The 14,510-nt window shown below is 31.2% G+C and overlaps 1 protein-coding gene and 1 long non-coding RNA gene across 6 annotated transcripts in view; one reads left to right on the top strand and one right to left on the bottom strand.

The window, feature by feature from the left end:
• The window catches only part of LOC122711723 (tyrosine-protein kinase Btk29A), a 159,448-nt gene that overhangs the window by 76,020 nt on the left and 68,918 nt on the right, over nt 1–14,510 (top strand). The gene's annotated exons all lie outside the window — the stretch shown is intronic.
• Nucleotides 7,998–13,497, bottom strand: LOC122711730. 3 transcript variants are annotated; one of them, XR_006346162.1, is made up of 7 exons: nt 12,804–13,497; nt 12,549–12,703; nt 10,681–12,225; nt 10,366–10,609; nt 9,493–10,290; nt 8,402–9,115; nt 7,998–8,165 (listed from the first exon to the last, which is right to left on the bottom strand). It is a non-coding gene; the product is annotated as an uncharacterized LOC122711730 (long non-coding RNA). The 3 variants fall into 3 exon arrangements; XR_006346163.1 differs by having other exon boundaries at nt 7,998–9,115; nt 10,692–12,225; XR_006346161.1 differs by having other exon boundaries at nt 7,998–9,115.

Genomic DNA, 14,510 nt, shown 5'->3' on the forward strand with positions numbered 1-14,510 from the left:
CTCTCTTCTTCTTGATCCCCTAATTTCCTCTAATCCGCTCAAATTTCCTCTTCTATATATCTATATCATCACTCGTTCACCCTAATTCCCCGCAATTGGCCGCGAAAAGTTGGACGAATCCTTTTACAGGATTTTGGCCTCGTTCAATTTTAACCTAGCATTTCATCAAATTTCATAGTGAACATAACCAACTTTTTCTTTATTTCTCTCAAGAGATAATCTATTCATTAAATTGATTATTTCAAATCACTGATTATACTATATCTTTTTTTTTCTCTTCTAGATTTTCCTTCGCATAAAATAGAATTTGTTATTTTCAACTGCTGTTTGATCATTAGTTGAAGCTTTACATGCAAATAAACGAATCTTATGAGACAAGATTGCATATTATTTTCACTCATGATTAGATTCCTATTTTTTTTTTCATTTCCATTTCTTATTGATAATCATATTGCTGCTTATTAAATATTATTGCTGTCTATTAGTAACCTAACCTATTATAACTATATTCTAAATCTATCACTTATCCAAGCATAACACCGAAGAATTTGAATCCGTCATTTGTTGCATTTCTTGCAAATAAGAGAAATAATTTATATACAATTTTATAATCTTATGTCACCACAACAAAAATTATTAATCAGCTGAATATGTCTATATTCTCTACTAGTAGGTTTTCGATTTTCTGTTATGTCGATAAAAAATGAAATCTTCTTTTCCAACGTTGTATGCAACATGAATTTAGCAACAATAGCCCGTGATCAATGTAGCTTCAATGATAGATCCTACGTTATAAAGATTAAAAGAGAAAAGAATTTTTAATTTATTCAACTGTTTTTCTTCTACTTTAAAATATTACATCGCCTTCGAAAAATCATTGATCGAAAGAACGAAGTAATATTCATATAATTTAAGGATGACGACGGAAGTTCCACAAATATGTTTGAATACTGATTGCAAATGATCATCTTTGATCGTGCATTCTTTTTGCGCGTTCCATCGTCTATTTATTTATTAACCTTGGCTCGAATAAAGGCTTACTTTCCAGTTTCCTCTTCCGCATGCAACGAGGAAGAGGATGTCTCTCGCGTAAAAATACCGGATGTCGAAGCACAAAAAATATATTAAATTGGTAGATATAGTATAATTTATAATAATATTACAGTGATTTAATGGAAGTGATTTAATAAAATTTAATGGAAATTTCCTCAATTTAAAAAACGATATACTTTATCAGATTATCATTTCATCAGATTCGATTCTTTTCAAATTTTTTAAATCAAAACCAAATAAAGTATTCAAGGTGATCAAATTATTTTCTTCGTTGTACTTCCATTTCCTCGAATCATTCATTACCTTACATAAATGGAGAAAGTCAGTTCTCAAGAAAGATTGTTTCATTGGAGAAAAGACATTTCATTTATATCTTTGATATACACGTTTTAATTGGTATTAGTGAAAATTAATTAATCGTCCGTGAAACATTCCACTCTTTTCACTGTGATAAAGAATATTAACGAAACATTCCTTTTATCCAGAGAATATTCATCTTTTCTTTGGTATATGAAAATTTACAACTCCCTCAGAAATGAAAGGAATCCCTTTCGATACGATATTTCGCGAGAAACGAGATGAAATTCTGAATACCACGGAAACCCGTCGTATTCACTCGATTCTCAGTTTTTAAGACATCTGAGAGAGATACTCCGAGTTACATTCGGCTTTACATTCATATTTAGAAGAGAACTTGCGAGGATATTTCATCTGCGCGTTATTCGCGACACGTTCAGCCGAGGAGAGCGGCATTACGAATCACGACGGTTTCCTTATTGAATATCCGAGTTCGACGACGCTGATGCCGCGTGATAGGCGTTCCTTATTCGCTTCTGGAACTTCCTGGACACAGATATCTTCTATAACGCTATACAAAAGTCTTAGATTGGATAAATCAAAATATTTTGTTTGTATGAATGATGCTTGATATTCTTAGTAATATATTTTTATTGAAATAAAATTTAGGTTAGGTTACTATATTTATTGTTGTTCATATTTTTTATATATTCTATGTTGATGAATGTTATATATGATTGAAATTATGTTATTATATTTGTTTATTAATATATTATTATTTATTTCATCATTTTTTGATAATTCTTTTATTAATTCATATTCACAAGAAACGAGATAAATTACGTTAAGTAAACAATTTTTCTTTTCCAGATCGAAATATTCTCTTAAACATGTAAATACATCCATTTATTGGAAAGGAGAGGAAATCTTGTTTTAATTTAATGATACATATCCTTCAAACGATACATATTATTTTTTCTTTTCTTTTTCATCGATCAGAGAAAAGTTGGCCGCTCTAGAAGTTTCATATGAAACCGCGAGACCGCGGTTGTTCCATTTGCTTTCATCTTGAACTACTTCTTCGCCTTGATATTCCGGTAAAAAGTTGTTTGCGTCAAAGTTGCTTGCTTTTTCCTCCTTCTCCTCCTCCTCCTCCTCCTCCTCCTCCTCCCTTTCTCTCTCTCTCTCTCTCTCTCTCTTTTTCTCTCTCAATTGTCAACAAACCAAATCTCATTCTAGGATACTGTATATACCAAATGTTTCATATTCCTGAAGTAATTTCTTTTCTTAAGAAACATACGTTACCTTGTTTCGCATTGCTTGTTTTCTGAAGAGTCAGACTTTCAATTCATGAAATTTTAACTCTGCTACTTTTTTCTTTTTCAAATTTGCATTATTATTTTAACTTTCTGTCTCTATTTCTGGCTAAATCAAGTTTATTCTTTTTTTTTCTGAAAAATAAAATGTAAAGTTAGTTATAAAAATATTTGACTACATTAGATATTAGTAATTAACATTCACAATTTGTGAATTTTAATTGTTTTTTCCTTCCTAATTTTAGGTTGTTGAAAAATTATATTAATTTAAATTTGAGAAAATGGCAAAGTAATGCAAGTTATCTTTAAAAATTAAACATAAAAACAACACAAAATTATAATGAAAGAATAATATACATTTATGATCAAAGAAATAAAATTTACAAAGTAAAATTCTCGAAATGTCTTGCGGAAAGTGTAATTGAGATAAAGAGCCCATGTCTAAAATCAATTGACCGTTCAATATCATTTTCTTTACTCTAAGAGATAGTTAAGATTAAGTAAAGAAAAGTTTCTTTAAGTTTCAAAGTTTAATTTCAAGCCAAATCTTATACATGATACGATTAACTTTTTCATTGAATAATAAATTCAGAAGAAATGATTGAAAAAAAAATTCATAAAAATAATCATTTTAAAAAAATCAATAAATTTTATCAATTTTCAAATTAACTAATTTTGTTTTAAAAAAAAAACTATTTGATTTAGAGTTATGAAAATATAAAATGTTAATATATTTGCAGGATTTTAGAGAATCATTTTTAAAACAAATTTTTTAAAAAATTCTTGAAGCCAAAATAAATTTGGAAAATCAAGTTTACAAATTAAACAAACACTTGAAGGATTAAAAACTAAAATATATTCTTTAAGAAAAATATATTCTATTAGAATATTAATCCTAAATGTTAAAAATTACATACGCTTGAAGAATTGGATCCAAAAGTATCAAAAGTATTCCACGAATATATCAACACTCTGTATATCTACCAAGTAACAAATCACAATGCAATCTTACTCAAGATCTTCAATCACTATATACCATTCTCTCCTAAAAGCTCGAGGCGATTCGTGATAACGCCATGGTTCGATTTTAGGGGGTCGTAAATACCAGGCCGTACTCGAATATCCAATTGGCTCAGGGGAAGTTAACCGGACGATACAACGTTCCCATTGGGGGGTCTGATCCCGCAACCGCGACCACCGCAAATGGAAAAGCCCCGTAAAAAGTGGTGTAACCCGCTTTTCCTATCGGCCATCCCACGATTCGCAGCTGCAAATCCATTTTTCTTCTCTCGCCTAACCCCTATTCAACTTTTTCAACTTTTTCTTTCCAATGAAACGTTTTATTTATTATTTTGTGAGTTCGAATTAAATTTGTTCGAGAATTACTATTAAGCTTTGGAAGGATAATATACGGAATGTCATAAATGAAAGTATCGTAAATAATAGATTTACAAAAACTTGTACGTATACTTAGAACATTCCTGCTAAAATTGTAGGATATATTTTTAAATAAAACTTTTATTAAAAAACCTGTAAACGATAAATTGCATTCGTTTTTCTGGTATTCCTATTTCTAGTGTATAATTTATATCTCTTTATCTATTTATTTATTATTTATTTGTTATTTTATTTTAATCATTAAATTTAAATTTCATTTGTTTCTTTTTAGTACACCATTTTTAGTATACTTTATATTTTTTCACTAAAATATGATAATATTTTATAAAATTATGGAAGAATAATATTCTTCCATATATTTAAATATCTGCCAAATCTGTGAAATAAATATAATTATTTCATAATTTTCATATATTTATAACAAATTTGTGACTGGCTATATTTTATTTATTTAATTATATATTTACCACTGAGTGTTCCAATTTAGTTGCTAGCATACCGGCGTTCGTAATACAAAGTTAAATAACCTGTAATTTGAAAGATAAGACTCAATTAATATTTTTATATTATTTTTTTTATAATTTTCATCTTGATATTTAAATCTGTTTTTTCTAATCCTCTAAAGATTAATTAAATTTTATTTTCAAATCCTGAAGAAAGTCGACGAGACAAAAAATATATTTAAGGATATACGAAAGAAGTTTAATTCGAATAAAACATTTAAAGAAATGGCCAATTCTCGTTTCTTGCGAGATTAACATCTACCAGACATCGAACTTTCTGCTATCGTCTTTCCACGGTTTTCATTTAATTGGATCGTTCAAATAATGCGCCAGAGTTTTGGAAGATTGCGATATCATTTGCTTAACGCTGTTCCAAAGCATGCAATTTTTATTACTTTAATTAAAATTTGTTCTTCTATTCCATATAATTTTATTTTTCGTTTATTTAATTGAGAATTTTATTCTTATTTTACAAACATTGGTAGAAAATATGGAATAATCGAAATTTCAAGGAAATGAAAAAAATAGCACTAGTTTTCCTACAATTTTTAAATCACATTCTGATATAATATTTCAATACTAATAAAACAAATTAAAAATAAAAAATATATATAAATATTAAATCAGAGTTAATCTAGAACAAACAAAGAAAACAATTATAAAATTAAAATTCTTTGAATCCTTGACGAAGAGTCGACATATTTTCCAATTTACTTGATGAGAATAGAAAAATCGAGTGTCCGTGATAATAATTCAAGAGAAACTCGAAAATAATCGGATGCAATATTAGTTAGGCGATCGCTTTATCCATAAACTTGGCGTCATTGTTCTCGTATGTAAACGATTGGAAAATATCGCGAGTGAAGTTGGTTAGGATTTAGTGGTTTTTGATAAGGAGTACCAACCAATGTAATTTATTCTCGTCGAGTAGTCGCCATCTCAATGGTATCGTGCAATTCAAATACTTTTTCTCAAGTATTGACTTTTCCAATATGGTATGGGCTTACCGTTTCCATGGATCTCTCGTTTCTGCATTGTCGAACTTCTTAAATTAAATTCTTAAATTGATACTACGCTTTTAATTTACGAATGACAGTTTGAATATATATTCGGAGATGAAATAGTCAGTAAGGAGATGAGGATATTATAGATTTTTATGATGGTCAAGGATAATGTTTCTATTCTTATCTCCATAATAACGTCACTACTGAATTACTGTCTTCTTTTATATCTCGAAAATCGAGAAAGATATTCGTATAGGAAACGATACTTTCTAGTGTCTTTGTTCGAAACGTTTGTATAGGGATTTTAAAGATACCATGCAAATCGTAAATATCACGTCGTACAATAAAAGAAGCATAGAATATCGGTGCTTTAATATCTTCCATACGAATATTATGTAAGAAAGTAATGGAACATTTCACGTATATGAGATATTGTGTACGAAATATAAAAGAACGAGTTTCTCTAAACATAAAAATATAGGTATATTGTGATGCTTGGGATTCGTGAATAGAAGTTGTATTTACTAGGGATTTTATTTCAAATTTTTTACTGAGGAATTTATTCGAGATGTTGGATCGCATTGTTAATACGTTGGAATATATTTTTTTTAATCGATATGGCTTAAAAACTGTACATATATAGTACAAGCATCATTAGAATTATTACTGAAAATGTATAAGAAATTGCTAGACATCCTTAAGAAAAATTTCTCTTATTATTTCTAATATTTTTTGAACTATATGATCTTAAAATATTTTTCATAAAGAATTTAAATAAATCAAAAGACAAATCTCTTACGATCATATAATAATAATCGATAATAATCAAAAAGTAACCAGATGTTGACCATGATTTTAACGAAGTCTATTCGAAATAGGACAATATTAAAAAAGAAAAGGAGAGATCATGTGCGGTAACAAATGTGCGTTGGAGGCGATTTCAAACTCGTAATGAAAAATTTCTCCTAGGGACATTTTGTCGAAGTGCATCCTAGTCGGCTTTGTGCGTCCTCCGTCCCCCACTATCGTCGCTTTGAGGCATGCAACGGCTCCTAATTAGGCCAAGCAACACGGCTTCGAGTTTACGAGTCTGTTCTCCCCACTCTCCACCCCCGCTGCGCGCGCATAACCTTATCCCAATGCGGCGGGATATTACGTGTATACTTTCTTAGAGAGTCGTTTCGTGACCACATTCGGCGCGAATGAAAGGCTATAGGATAGAGTCAAAGAGACTAGAGATATTTTTCAATTAGAGATCTGTTAGACCACAAAAGAGATAGAAGAAAAATGCCAGAGGGGAGAAAAGACGCCCGTAAAGAAGAATGTAGTACGTGGAGTGAGAAGGTTGTGGGTCTTCGACGATTGTATCTTTGTTTGAATTGTGTTAGGTGGCAACGTACAGGAAAACGGAATGAGATCGGGAAAATTCCTCTCTGTCGTGTTTCCTCTCTCTGTGGATTTATCTTTACTTTAAAGGAAATATACTTTTATGCAATTTCTTTGGTTACTTTGGATTCCCAGTGTTCTAATACCGAGGTATACGATATAATTGTTTTTATTTAATAATCGTAAAAATTGAGACTGAAATTATAAGTTAACTCGAGATGATATCTATTTATCACTTCTTGTATGATTTTTATTCTTATAATATATAATATGCGATTTTATTCTGACTAAATATTGTATCTCTTACATTAAGAAATTCTCTCTCTCTTTCTATTAATTATAATCATACGAATGTTCAGAGTACCTATTATTTTATTTTATCGAGAATAAATATGTACTTTAAATATATTTAACAGAGCAACTTAGCTCTTGTGTTCTCAATTACTATTAGTCTAATATTATTGATCAATTTTACAAAATTGAACTTTCCTGTAAAAATTTAACATTAATTTAAAAGTTTAATTTTAAAAATATTTTCCAAAAAAATAATTATTCATAATTATTATTCAAAATAAAGTATTTATAATGAAATATAGCGAGTTCTTTTAGAAATCGTAGTTGATCAATAAGCACGATTGTGTTAAAATGCAGTATTACTTATTTTATTGAAATGTTTGATTTCTGATTGTATTTCTTGATAAAACCACAGCACACTACGAATAGTGCAAGTGGAACGATATTAGTAGAAATTGCAGCGGACATTTAGAACGGCCGCATCGGACCATCATTTAACCCAAAATTGTCCCAGTGCTGCAGCAAACGCGGCGTTAAATGGTATCGCTTCATTTAACGCTGTTCGCAAAGATGGCCACAGCTAAATCCTGTTTTATTGAACTAAGTTCAATGATTGTTCAAACACCTATGCTAATCACCCAGCTGAACTTATCCATGAAGATAGAGAGAATTGATCGACAATTGATCTTGTTGTAATTATTTTTTAAATTAAATATTTGATAAAATTGATCATTGAAGAAACATTCTACAGAGTGACACCAATTTTTTATTTTATTGGATTAACGAGATGCTAAAGAATTGCAAACAGTCTTTTAAAATTAAGTAAAGAGAAGCCTTCAATTTTTAAATCCATAGTTTTAGTTATCTATAAAATTTTTTTAATATCTGGAGCTCCTTTGAATTTTTTCAACTTTCTATAAAGTAATTTTCAAAAAAATTTAATTAACGGATATGAAAGAACCTTTAAAATAATCCCATATAATCATGATTATACAATTATTTCAAATAAAATTGCATCGATTTTAAGAACAATAAGTTTGTAAACTATCCAAATACTTGTTAACAATATATTATCATCTAAATTACCAATTACAATCATGCTTATAGAGAAATTTTGCCAAATTTTGAAATCGGCTCGAGTCATACTCACTCTTGTTGGATAAGTAGGTTAAGGGGGTTGTTGCCTAGGAAAGGAACACGAAGGAGACGATGGATCCATCATATATATTGTGACGACACGTACACGGGGTTTATATGCGCGAACACGAGCGGATTCGGCCCGCTTTTACATTGGAAACGCGCCACCAAAGACTCCTTTTATCGATAATATCTTCTTGTGCCAGCACCCGAGGGGGCCTCGAGAGATGTTTCTCACGTCTGACGCGTTCTTCTTCTGCCTCGAGGTCGGAATTTTTGCGTGTGTTCCAGTATGGTAATGCTGGAGGAGGAAGGCGGAGGATGATGTGGCTGAAACCATTTTAAAGATTTAGGGATGGGATCCTGGGCAGCTGTCCATGAAACTGTCCGCTCTTGGTGAATTGGAAAACGATATTCGAAAACGTGAGCGACATATTTATAGTTAAATTGAAGCGTCTGGACTGCGAATATTTATATGAATTCAAATTTTCATGAATTGAAAGAAATGAAATGAAGATCCATTCCTTTAATTATTATAATCTGTAATTCGTTTTGGATACGATTTATGCCCTTTTCGCATATAGTATATATATATTCTTTTAGATTTTTGCATATTAATATTCTATCTTTTTTTATTAAATTTGATTATAATTTAATAAATATGTTTTAAAAAATATTTTTGTATGCCCAATTCTATATGTTTTTTATTGAATACTAGATACCTTACCTAGAAAAGTAGATACACTATATATTAAAATATAGAATTATAATATCATATAATATTATAATATCGAAATCTCCATGCCAATTATAAATAAAAATGAATAAGAACAAGAAAGTTAAAGGGCGTCATAAGAGATAGAATTTTATCTCATGGACTTGACAGATATGGATTTGAATCTCATTTGATTATCTCGTTTTTTTTTTCAATTTTTACATATTATATTCAATAGACATCATATATTTCTATCTAATAATATTAATATATTTATAGAATTCTTATAATAGGCATGAAGATCTCGATACAATACTATACTATTCCTATATAATATTCCTGTTAATATATTTCTAAAAGGATATTTCTAAAAGGATAAATATACTTACTAGAAAACAGAAAAATTAGGGAATAAAATTGCAATTATGTTTCATCATGTTTTATCATAGGCAGAGCCACATTATCTCAAATTTCATCCACTTGTGTGAGACAGCAGCCGATTTTATGGACCTTAGTTGAAGGTCCAATCGAAATTGGATTAAGGTCATTCAATAGTCTCTGGATATCACTCGCGTTCGGTTCCATCCACTGTTCCTTTCTTCGAATCGTAACGGACAGCGAGATACCATGGTCGAAGGAGATTGTGGGTAGAGAGTGAGTTCCTGGCAAATGGAAAGCCGGCTTACCCTCCGAAATTACGGCCACTCTCATTATACCGAAGGCCGGAATTACGCCCGGCCTGGAAACCTAGTTGAATTTAGGGATAGGTTTCGATATTGGTCAATGGACACGTGGCCTTTGCTTTGATGGAAAAATGCGTTCGATTATTGGAATAATTTTCTTGCTTAAAAAGCTTAAAAGGAGATTTGAATTGTGACGAGGTTTTTGTGATAAATTTATGAGAAATTAGATTCAAACATTCGTTTCTTCATCGATGATCTTCATGTTTTAATGTTTCCATGGATTCTTCTTCAGCCATGAATATTATAATAATATGGAATATAGTAAATCTAATTATTCCAATTTATTAATTGAATTACTATAATCCTGTATTAAAACTTTTGAGTGTAAATATTGAGTGTAAATGAATGTATCTCATTTAAATATTTTATATTATATTCTGGTTTTTCACTTTCGACTACGATGATTCATTATTTCTTCTTCTTATAAGCATTTTAGAATTCAATCTATAAGAAGATAAGAAAAGATGATTTATTCATGTGTGATAAACACATCTGGAATTTAAGAATCTCAGGGATTACCTGTGAACATTATTTAGAAGCGAAATTTAGTCCTCTAACTCGTCCAATTCGATTGAAGTCATCCATTAGGCTTAAAGATTAAGATTATTGAAGCTAATCCATAAATCCACCTTCTAATTATCAATTCCAAATCTTAAATAACGTAGAATTTCATGAAAAATTTCTTTTTTCCTTTATATTATCAAATGATAATTTTAAATATCACTTAAACTTTCTATTTCAATAGTTTTCCAACGATGAAAATCTAAAATAGAAAAACTCTATTATATTCTCCATTCCATTTTCACAATCATAAATATTCCAACCACAGATTACCAGATTCTCACAATTCTTTTCCAAGATTTGTGACGCATCCTTGAACGAATAAAAGTATCCGGATGGGCGAGAAGAATGGACAAGAAGTATCCAACAGAGCCAAACAGAGCTCATCCGGAGGCGGTACTCCAAAGTCAAGGCCGGAAAGGATAATTTTACGAAAGATACGTTTCTAATCGAGCGTTAATGGTTACACCAGAGAGCGTCTAACCTTCATGCTCGTTGTTCACCCGGAAAAATAGTTTCCACTTTTTGCTCCGCTTCTCAACCCCATCCCCTAGTCCCGTCCCTTCTTCTAAGCGATTGCATCTGTTCTCGAAATTGAATCAGAGTGTGGTGTAAAAAGGAATACCGGGAGAAAAGGGGGAGGAATCGATCGATTTCAATTTGCCAACAACTCGAAACGAGTTACTTTGTGCGGAAAGGAGGTTCAAGTGGCTCTACTTTTTTAAAAAGGAAAACCTTCTTGAAATACGTAGTACGACTATTGGAACAGCTGATATATCGTATCAAATATGATGTTTGTTAGAGATTGAACGTTTTGGCCGTGTTTAATTTTTTGTTACCAACATTTTCTATTCTGTTGACGTGAATTCTTCATTTTCTTTTGTATGGTGCTGTTGCATATATTGTGTAACATATTTTGGATTTCGTTAGATTTTTGGTATGATATTGAATGTATTAAAATGCATAGTTGTCCGTCAAATCATCCTATAAGTAATATCGTTTTGAGAAATTAATTTTAACGAGTAATGATATTTTAATGAAATAATGATACTTATCCTTTCTTTTTCCACGAATGTTCAAGTGTTTTTGTCGCGAAGGTTGACCAAGTTTACGAAGGCACGCCTTCACTTCGATATAAAACTTAGTTTCATTTTCACGAGCCGTAAAAAGTTCGCAACTCGCGCCAAGTATTCCGAAAGGGATATCCTTTCACTCGTGACACGATCTTGATTTTTAATTAAGCGACACGACTCAAACTTCCGTTCTTTTATATTTCCTTCTTTAGTTCGTCCACAGTAAATTTTATCTCCAGAGATATCGTCGCCCCGATTTATTTCCAATTATTTGTCAAAAGTTCCTAAAAATTGCTGTAACTCTTCGATTTTCTATAACTCTTGCTAAGATTTTATAGATATTGAAGACTGTATAACTTGAGCAACGCTATGGACTATTTTTATCTCGCTCTTTTAGTGCATTCTTAATGCAACTTTCAATATTTATATCATCTATCAAATTTTTAAGAGATATAAAAATAAATTTCTTCAATCTTTTTTAACTTTTTAAAGCTTCTTCGAAATTGTTCAATTTTCCAATTTTATCATCGCCATTATAAGAAACAACGTGAGATATACGTGAAAGATGGGGTAATTTGATCTTCGCAGTTGTGTCTCAAGCGTGTAGAAGTCTCTTATAATCTTCCCGACAATTCTCGCAGTGCGATGATATACGTGATGGATTAATCGTTACATACACTTTGATTGATGGCAAACATCTGTCCCGGATATCTTGTTGGAATCAAGGAAGGAGCATTAGCCCGCTCTGAAATGAAGATGAATTATATCTACTTAATAGAAATGATACGTTCGATGAATACTCGATTCGAAATTCTTGCGAAATTTTTACTTCGTGAAGGAAAATATTTGATTACTTTTTTCAGAGACTTTTGATAATCGAATATTCCGTTTCATTTTGATTCTAAATAGTTCTTGTTCCACAAATTTAGATGTTTTCTTTATCGATGCTATTCTTAAAGAATTGAGAAACAGTCGATTGAAACTTCCAGGCGATTTCGTGAATTTTTCACGAAGGAAAGAATTTCGCAATATAAGAGAAACGGAGCAAGAAAATAAAAGATTTTTTACTCGGTCAATCACTCCTATTATTCGACAATTTATGTTTGTACGTTCCATCTTTCCTTTGAGTCTATTCTGATCATCAAACAATTCCATGAACATGACTTATTATTTTCGATTCGTTATTTGTTGTAAATTCAAAACAATATCCCAAAAATGAATTTCTGAAACAAAATATACATTTATATTAATTCATTCGTAAAATATCTTTCGATTAAAAACTTCAAATATCAAACACAAAATATCAAAACAAGCAAATATTACTTCAATTTTTCCCATAATTTTGAACCCATAAATTTTCAGCTAGGAGACACTCCTCGTTTCTTCCATTATTACCAGGCGAAAAATCCGCCGTTGCACGAGCGTAAAACCGCCATTCCAGATCTCGATTCCCAGCAAATCAAGCTTAAGTCTCATTCCATTCGGCGTCTTCCCGATCCTCGAGAAAAATCCTCGGTCTTTATAAATAAAACATGGTGGAAGGACACACAAGCTGGAAATGTTACGTGGTAGAAGTAACGGTCTCGACGGGATAGTATTTTATTCGAGGCGCGTGACTCTAGCCATCAGAGCCGCAGATACGTGTATATCCAGGCCGAAGTCCTATGGATCTCGTGGCTTTGTTGGCCGCAAAGGGGATAAGGGGATGTCTACGTGTCCGCCTCCATGGAGTCAAAGTCGCGTCGACGTCCAGAGCAGCGGAAGGCGTACAAAGGACGTGGAAACACGGTTGTGTGTCGTCGTCGACCGTTTTCACGAGGCTTGGGTTAAATTACGCGTAAAACGCATCTGTTTGACTCGTGCCACGTGCAAGCGTGCTTCCATTTAAGCCGCGAGCAAAGGGGTTAAAGGAAGGGGGAGGGGAAGATGGAGATTGAAGGGGAGGGAGGGAAGAAAGAAAGAAAGAAAGGGGGGATTGAAGCAAAAGAGGGGAGAAAAAAGTATAGGAAGGAGAAGAAAAAAAAGGAAAAGAGATATGATGTGTCAGGAGACTTTTGGAGAAAATCTGAAAATATAAAAGTATAAATATTAGTTTAAATATATAGTCTGTTAGAAGAAAATTTATAGTCTACTTTATTATAAAGGAAAATATCAAGGTATTATTGCTTTGAAGGAAATTGAAATAGAAGAAGAAAGGGAAAGAAGGATAATAGAAAAGAATGGGATGTGTTAATAGGATTAGATATTAAAGAAATTGGTAAAGAAAAATATTAAAAAACCTACCATAAAAGAAGAATATTACTGAATCCTATTTTAAAGAACATAGAACACCAAGTATGTTTTCAGGATCTTTTGTATGTACCAAGAAAAGTTGAAGAACTACTAATTATTTCTTTCTCAATTTAATATATTACTTTTAACATTTTATATATATCCTTTCCTTTAATCAATTTTATTCTTCTTAAAATATGACAAAAATATATTTTATTAATTTTTGATATGAAAATTATACTCGTTAGCCGATTATCCTCTTAAGATCTATAAAGGATAGAATTGTCAGATTAAGTTATGCAAGGTGTCATAGAAGAGGGGGCGGTGATCATTGGCTACGAAGGAATTAATAATGGTGCGAGATTAATTGCGCGATACGCGGATAATCGATGACCGATATCCAAGTGCATCTTACGCGTGTTGGCAATTTAATTAGTGGGACATGTTCATTCCTGTTTGATTATCATAATGACGAAAGGGACTCTGGTAAATTATCGTAACGCTCGTGTAGAACACGCGTTAACAACATTCGTTTATCTCTTTTCTGAAATCGTTGTGTTCAATCACATGTAAATACATGTCCTCGTTATACGTGCAAAGTATTCCAATTAAGCACATTTGATTTTGTATTTTTTAAAAAATAACTTTTCTTGTTTCAAAAAATATCATTGATTAAAAGATATAATTAAAAGAAATTCGAATATTGAATATTTGATATTTTGTTTTTTTTTTTTTTCATATAATGCATATCTATTAATT

This window comes from Apis laboriosa, unplaced genomic scaffold, assembly GCF_014066325.1.
Source record: "Apis laboriosa isolate Shangri-la unplaced genomic scaffold, ASM1406632v1 scaffold17_cov146, whole genome shotgun sequence".
Classification (NCBI taxonomy): Eukaryota; Metazoa; Arthropoda; class Insecta; order Hymenoptera; family Apidae; genus Apis; species Apis laboriosa.